The 7,535-nt window shown below is 44.6% G+C and overlaps 1 protein-coding gene across 2 annotated transcripts in view; it reads left to right on the forward strand.

Moving 5' to 3' along the window:
• duox (dual oxidase) overlaps positions 1–148 on the forward strand; it is a 33,120-nt gene extending 32,972 nt beyond the window's left edge. For both annotated transcript variants that reach the window (XM_045688576.1, XM_045688575.1), the window contains one exon: positions 1–148. This exon is cut by the window's left edge and continues 469 nt beyond it. The gene's annotated coding sequence lies outside the window, so the exon portion shown is untranslated.
• Positions 149–7,535: the final 7,387 nt, after the last annotated feature.

Raw genomic sequence — 7,535 nt, forward strand, 5'->3', positions numbered from 1 at the left:
GATTTATGATTTACAAAATGATTTAAAGTGAAAATAAAAGACAGTATATACTGTATTACATAAAAAACTAAAATGCACATCATCTGTAAAAATTGTAATTCAACAATATAATAAAATGTAAATTGTTTCTCTTTCAAGACTGCATCAATATGAACTCGTTTTATTTGAAGTCACATACTGTATCTTACATGTAATACTGCTTTGCTTTCCTCTTACGACTCTTAAATCTTTAGAAGAAGTGAACTAGTTTGAATAGATGATCAGCTGACTACCGTAATTTCCGGACTATTAAGCGCACCGCAAATTGCGGCTTATAGTCCGGAATTTACGGTAGTACAGGTGTGAAGAAAGAAAGCGCGTCTGTTATCTACCCTAACTTCTAGCCAGCTGATTATTACACAGCACAAACTTAATGTTATCAGGACAACCGTTTAAATACACACGAATTATGCTTAAAAGGAGAACTAGTCTATTTGCCACAAGAGATTTCATCAGATCTTAGGATTAGATATGGTAATAAAAGTGGTACGGTAAGTGAAGGCACCCGGGAATTTAGGTAACACACACACACACACACACACACACACACACACACACACACACACACACACACACACACACACACACACACACACACACACACACACACACCTATGATCCACATGTTCTTGTTGTCCCGTCTACCTCCTTCTTTCGTGTTGGCTAAAGAGCAGACAGAGCCATCACACGTGTTGGCTAAAGAGCAGACAGAGCCATCACAGGGGTTGGCTAAAGAGCAGACAGAGCCATCACAAGGGTTGGCTAAAGAGCAGACAGAGCCATCACAAGGGTTGGCTAAAGAGCAGACAGAGCCATCACAAGGGTTGGCTAAAGAGCAGACAGAGCCATCACAGGGGTTGGCTAAAGAGCAGACAGAGCCATCACAGGGGTTGGCTAAAGAGCAGACAGAGCCATCACAGGGGTTGGCTAAAGAGCAGACAGAGCCATCACAGGGGTTGGCTAAAGAGCAGACAGAGCCATCACAGGGGTTGGCTAAAGAGCGTGCCACCTAACAGTTTGGACATACTGTTAGTGTACTGCAGATTTTCCAGCTTCAGCTAAAAGCAAATTAATCATGTTTAGAAACCATAAAACTGAAATGAACCAACAGTATGGAGAATGTTGATAAGACTTGATCGTGTTGACAATTGGCATCAGTAAGGCAGCAGCAGCCTTGTGTACACTAAGAGAAACGATGTCGGACGTTTGACAATTAGGTGTCCACATACTTTTGGTCATGTAGTGTATTTGAAGATATCACACTGACACACACACAGACTAGGAAACAAGGTGGCATTCCAGTAAAAAAAGACACACTGAGGACACAGACTAGGAAACAAGGTGGCATTCCAGTAAAAAAGACACACTGAGGACACAGACTAGGAAACAAGGTGGCATTCCAGTAAAAAAGACACACTGAGGACACAGACTAGGAAACAAGGTGGCATTCCAGTAAAAAAGAGCGTGACGTCTACAATCTCTCTGTCTCTAAAGAGATGTCAATTGGTGTGTGAGCTCAAAAATAACAAAAGTTGTATTACAAAAGAGCAAACACGTCAAAAGAATAATTGTCTTTTGATTTAGCAATGAGTCATGTGAGATATGAAAATAATGCTGGAGATTTCCTCATATCAAATCAAATCAAATGTTATTGGTCACATACACATGGTTAGCAGATGTTAATGTGAGTGTAGCGAAAATGCTTGCGCTTCTAGTTCAGTAATATCTAACAAGTAATCTAACAATTCCACAACAACTACCTGACATAAGTAAGCATTTCACTGTAAGGTCTACTACACCTGTTGTGTTCAGCATTTCACTGTGAGCTCTACTACACCTGTTGTATTCAGCATTTCACTGTGAGCTCTACTACACCTGTTGTATTCAGCATTTCACTGTGAGGTCTACCTACACCTGTTGTATTCAGCATTTCACTGTAAGGTCTACTACACCTGTTGTATTCAGCATTTCACTGTAAGGTCTACTACACCTGTTGTATTCAGCATTTCACTGTAAGGTCTACTACACCTGTTGTATTCAGCATTTCACTGTGAGGTCTACACCTGTTGTATTCAGCATTTCACTGTGAGCTCTACTACACCTGTTGTATTCAGCATTTCACTGTGAGGTCTACACCTGTTGTATTCAGCATTTCACTGTAAGGTCTACACCTGTTGTATTCGGCGCATGTGACAAATACAACTTGATTTGATTTGATACACACAAATCTAAAAGGATGGAAAAAGAACATGTACATATAAATATATGGATGACCGAGCGCCATAGGCAAGGTGTAATAGATGGTATAAAATACAGTATATACATATGAGATGAGTAATGTAAGATACAGAAACATTGTTAAAGTGGTGTTATTTAAAGTGACTAGTGATCCATTTATTAAATTGGCCAATGATGAAGTCTGTATGTAGGCAGCAGCCTCTCTGTGTTAGTGATGGCTGTTTAACAGTCTGATGGCCTTGAGATAGAAGCTGTTTTTCAGTCTCTCGGTCCCAGCTTTGATGCACCTGTACTGACCTCGCCTTCTGGATGATAACGGGGTGAACAGGCAGTGGCTCGGGTGGTTGTTGTCATTGATGATCTTTTTGGCCTTCCTGTGACATCGGGTGGTGTAGGTGTCCTGGAGGGCAGGTAGTTTGCCCCCGATGATGCGTTGTGCAGACCTCACTACCCTCTGGAGAGCCCTGCGGTTGAGGGTGGTGCAGTTGCCGTACCAGGAAAGCGATATAGCCCGACAGGATGCTCTCAATTGTGCATCTGTAAAAGTTTGTGAGGGTTTTAGGTGACAAGCCAAATTTCTTCAGCCTTCTGAGGTTGAAGAGGCTCTGTTGCGCCTTCTTCACCACACTGGCTGTGTGGGTGGACCATTTCAGTTTGTCCGTGATGTGTACCCCGAGGAACTTAAAACTTTACACTTTCTTCACTGCTGTCCCGTCAATGTGGATAGGGGGCTGCTCCCTCTGCTGTTTCCTGAAGTCCACGATCATCTCCTTCGTTTTGTTGACATTGAGTGAGAGGTTGTTTTCCTGACACCACTCTCTGAGTGTCCTCACCCTGTAGGCCTCACCCTCTCGTCATTGTTGGTAATCAAGCCCAATACTGTTGTGTCGACTGCAAACTTGATGATTGAGTTGGAGGCGTGCATGTCCACGCAGTCGTGGCCTCAAGCTTACTGATGAGCTTGGTGTTGAATGCTGAGCTGTAGTCAATTAACAGCATTCTTACATACGTAGGTATTCCTGTTATCCAGATGGGATAGGGCAGTGTGCAGTGTGATGGAGATTGCATCGTCTGTGGACCTGTTAGGGCGGTACGCACACTGAAGTGGGTCTAGAGTGGCCGGTAAGGTGGAGGTGATATTATCCTTGACTAGTCTCTCAAAGCACTTCATGATGACAGAAGTGAGTGCTACAGAGCAGTAGTCATTTATTTCTGTTATCTTTGCCTTCTTGGGTACAGGAACAATGGTGGACATCTTGAAGCATGTGGGAACAGCAGACTGGGATAGGGATTGATTGAATATGTCCGTAAACACTCCAGGCAGCTGGTCTGCGCATGCTCTGAGGACGCGGCTAGGGATGCCGTCTGGGCCGGCAGCCTTGCGAGGGTTAACATGTTTAAACGTCTTACTCACGTCGGCCATGGAGAAGGAGAGGGGGGGCCCCCAGTCCTTGTTCGCGGGCCGCGTCGGTGGCACTGAATTATCCTTAAAGCGGGCAAAGAAGGTGTTTAGTTTGTCTGGAAGCAAGACTTAGGTGTCCGTGACAGGGCTGGTTTGCTTTTTGTAATCAGTAATTGCCTGTAGACCCTGCCACATAGGTCTTGTGTCTGAGCCGTTGAATTGCGACTCCACTTTGTCCCTATTCCAACATTTCGTTTGTTTGATTGCCTTGCGGAGGGAATAACTACACTGTTTATATTCGGCCATATTCCCAGTCATCTTTCCATGATTAAATGCGGTGGTTCACGCTTTCAGTTTTGTGCGAATACCGCCATCTATCCACGGTATCTGGGTTGGGTTAGGTCTGAATAGTCACAGTGGGTACGACATCTCCAATGCACTTCCTTATAAACTCACTCACCGAGTCAAACTGAACAGCTCGCAATCCCAGAGGCCTGGCCAATACAAACTGAACAGCTTCACAATCCCAGAGGCCTGGCAATAAAGAACTGAACAGCTTCACAATCCCAGAAGCCTGGCCAATACAAACTGAACAGCTTCACAAGCCCAGAGGCCTGGCCAATACAAACTGAAGAGCTTCACAATCCCATAGGCCTGGCCAATACAAACTGAACAGCTTCACAATCCCAGAGGCCTGGCCAATACAAACTGAACAGCTTCACAATCCCAGAGGCCTGGCCAATACAAACTGAACAGTCTCACAATCCCATAGGCCTGGCCAATACAAACTGAACAGCTTCACAATCCCAGAGGCCTGGCCAATACAAACTGAACAGTCTCACAATCCCATAGGCCTGGCCAATACAAACTGAACAGCTTCACAATCCCAGAGGCCTGGCCAATACAAACTGAACAGCTCGCAATCCCAGAGGCCTGGCCAATACAAACTGAACAGCTTCACAATCCCAGAGGCCTGGCAATAAAGAACTGAACAGCTTCACAATCCCAGAAGCCTGGCCAATACAAACTGAAGAGCTTCACAAGCCCAGAGGCCTGGCCAATACAAACTGAAGAGCTTCACAATCCCATAGGCCTGGCCAATACAAACTGAACAGCTTCACAATCCCAGAGGCCTGGCCAATACAAACTGAACAGTCTCACAATCCCATAGGCCTGGCCAATACAAACTGAACAGCTTCACAATCCCAGAGGCCTGGCCAATACAAACTGAACAGTCTCACAATCCCATAGGCCTGGCCAATACAAACTGAACAGCTTCAGAATCCCAGAGGCCTGGCCAATACAAACTGAACAGCTCGCAATCCCAGAGGCCTGGCCAATACAAACTGAACAGCTTCACAATCCCAGAGGCCTGGCAATAAAGAACTGAACAGCTTCACAATCCCAGAAGCCTGGCCAATACAAACTGAACAGCTTCACAAGCCCAGAGGCCTGGCCAATACAAACTGAAGAGCTTCACAATCCCATAGGCCTGGCCAATACAAACTGAACAGCTTCACAATCCCAGAGGCCTGGCCAATACAAACTGAACAGCTTCACAATCCCAGAGGCCTGGCCAATACAAACTGAACAGTCTCACAATCCCAGAGGCCTGGCCAATACAAACTGAACAGTCTCACAATCCCATAGGCCTGGCCAATACAAACTGAACAGCTTCACAATCCCAGAGGCCTGGCCAATACAAACTGAACAGCTTCACAAGCCCAAAGGCCTGGCCAATACAAACTGACTGTATGTGTTACTATAATAGGGATATATTACCGTTTAAGTTTGTTGTATTTAACATTGGACAATATAACATGGAATGATATGCATTGGGACCTTGAATGGAAACATCTCATATTAGACAATCATTTCATGGGTTTACTTCATCACATGATGTATTATATTGTATACGTGTATACGCCCCTTAGCAGAGACTTTTATCCAAAGCGACTTACAGTCATACGTGCTTGTGTGCACTTGAATCCCAGAATTAAGGCAGACACCTTCTGGTAAAACACTTTGTAACACTACGAGGAAAGCTCCAGTATTCTTTTCATATCTCACATGACTCATTTCGAAATCAAAAGACAATTATTCTTTTGACTTTGTTTGCTCTTTTGAGAGATTGCAGATATCACGTTTTTTTTTTTACTGGAACGCCACCTTGCTTCCTACTCTGTGTGTGTCCTCAGTGTGACATCTTTTGGGTACCCTACATTGACCAAAATTATGTGGACTCCTGCTTGTCGAACATCTCGTTCCAAAATCAAATCAAATCAAATTTTTAAAAATCGAATCAAATGTTATTAGTCACATGCGCCGAATACAACAGGTGTAGTAGACCTTACAGTGAAATGCTGAATACAACAGGTGTAGGTAGACCTTACAGTGAAATGCTGAATACAACAGGTGTAGTAGACCTTACAGTGAAATGCTGAATACAACAGGTGTAGGTAGACCTTACAGTGAAATGCTGAATACAACAGGTGTAGGTAGACCTTACAGTGAAATGCTGAATACAACAGGTGTAGGTAGACCTTACAGTGAAATGCTGAATACAACAGGTGTAGGTAGACCTTACAGTGAAATGCTGAATACAACAGGTGTAGGTAGACCTTACAGTGAAATGCTGAATACAACAGGTGTAGTAGACCTTACAGTGAAATGCTGAATACAACAGGTGTAGGTAGACCTTACAGTGAAATGCTGAATACAACAGGTGTAGTAGACCTTACAGTGAAATGCTGAATACAACAGGTGTAGTAGACCTCACAGTGAAATGCTGAATACAACAGGTGTAGGTAGACCTTACAGTGAAATGCTGAATACAACAGGTGTAGGTAGACCTTACAGTGAAATGCTGAATACAACAGGTGTAGGTAGACCTTACAGTGAAATGCTGAATACAACAGGTGTAGGTAGACCTCACAGTGAAATGCTTACTTACGAGCCCCCAACCAACAATGCAGTTTAAAAAAAAATATGAATAACAATAAGAAATAAAAGGAATAAGTAATTAAAGAGCAGCAGTAAAATAACAAGCGAGACTATATACAGGGGGTACCGGTACAGAGTCAATGTGGAGGCTATATACAGGGGGTATTACGGTACAGAGTCAATGTGGAGGCTATATACAGGGGGTACCGGTACAGAGTCAATGTGGAGGCTATATACAGGGGGTACCAGTACAGAGTCAATGTGCGGGGGCACTGGTTAGTCGAGGTAATATGTACATGTAGGTAGAGTCATTAAAGTGACTTGTGCATAGATAATAACAGAGAGCTGCAGCGTAGAAGAGAGGGTGTGGGGGGGGGGGGTAATGCAAATAGTCTGGGTAGCCATTTGATTAGATGTTCAGGAGTCTTATGGCTTGGGGGTAGAAGCTGTTTAGAAGCCTCTTGGACCTAGACTTGGAGCTCCGGTACCGCTTGCCGTGCAGTAGCAGAGAGAACAGTCTATGACTGGGGTGGCAGGAGTCTTTGACAATTTTTAGGGCCTTCCACCGCCTGGTATCGAGGTCCTGGATGGCAGGAAGCTTGGCCTCAGTGATGTACTAGGCCGTTCGCATTACCCTCTGTAGTGCCTTGCGGCCGGAGGCCGAGCAGTTGTCATACCAGGCACAGATGCAACCAGTCAGGATGCTCTCGATGGTGCAGCTGTAGAACCTTTTGAGTATCTGAGGACCCGTGCCAAATCGTTTCAGTCTCCTGAGGGGGAATAGGTTCTGTCGTGCCCTCTTCACAACTGTCTTGATGTGCTTGGACCATGTTAGTTTGTTGGGGATGTGGACACCAAGGAACTTGAAGTTCTCAACCTGCTCCACTACAGCCCCGTTGATGAGAATCATGGG

This window comes from Salmo salar, chromosome ssa10, assembly GCF_905237065.1.
Source record: "Salmo salar chromosome ssa10, Ssal_v3.1, whole genome shotgun sequence".
NCBI classification, from domain to species: Eukaryota; Metazoa; Chordata; class Actinopteri; order Salmoniformes; family Salmonidae; genus Salmo; species Salmo salar.